Genomic DNA, 849 nt, shown 5'->3' on the forward strand with positions numbered 1-849 from the left:
GTATTCTGCCAAATATCCCCAAAATCCATCTCGGCTGGGCCGTGGAAACCCGTGCTGCTTCGCATTTGACTTGTAGCAGGATTGGCTTGAATTTTTATCATCGCGCTCTTGTGTCATTGCCTGTTTAGCTTCTTTACAAATTGCCCTTTTCAAACTGTAAACTCTGCGCCGACGTCACTTGGCCCGTGTTGTGTTTGCGTTGAGATGGCAGCAAAGGGTCGTCGCCGCCCAAGAGTTCAGGTTGACCTGTCAATCGGGCGCTTTTACGGCATTTTTAAAGTTTACAACGGCGTGCCGTAACCTTGTAAATCAGTCCGCGTGGGTCGCCGTCTGCCAAATGAAAAAAGGTCCGCCTTCCAGTGTCAGGCCAACCTGCACTGTGTGTTTACGGCTAAACACTCGCTTGGACCGAAAGCAAACATTTGCCTTTTTCTTGACATTTAAGTGGACGCTGTGACTTGTTGAACCAAAAATCTGAAAGGCACAATCAGGTTTGCATCATGCGCCTAACGGAGCTTTGCCAATGAGGAGTATCCGCTCATCCTTCCGCCGTCTACCTGGAAGCAGCCGCGCATTCCGCCGGCAAGTGACGGATCGTGATTGAACGTCATTAAAGACCCAATCGCTGAACTCCTGACCCGAAAGCCCCCCTGCCCCGTCCCCTTTTCCTCAACGCAAGGTCGGGCGGAGGCTGGTGGCGCGTCGCGCGGCGGCGTGGCCTCTATCCAGGCACACGGACACGCACTCCCGCTGGGCCAGCTTTAAACGCGCACACAATAGCTACAGCCTAAAGTGGATTCAATATCATATGGCATAATCGGCCTTTAAGCCTGAATGGTGGGGGGGGGG

The sequence above is a fragment of the Hippocampus comes genome, unplaced genomic scaffold (assembly GCF_001891065.2).
Source record: "Hippocampus comes isolate QL1 unplaced genomic scaffold, H_comes_QL1_v1.1 scaffold161, whole genome shotgun sequence".
NCBI lineage: Eukaryota > Metazoa > Chordata > Actinopteri > Syngnathiformes > Syngnathidae > Hippocampus > Hippocampus comes.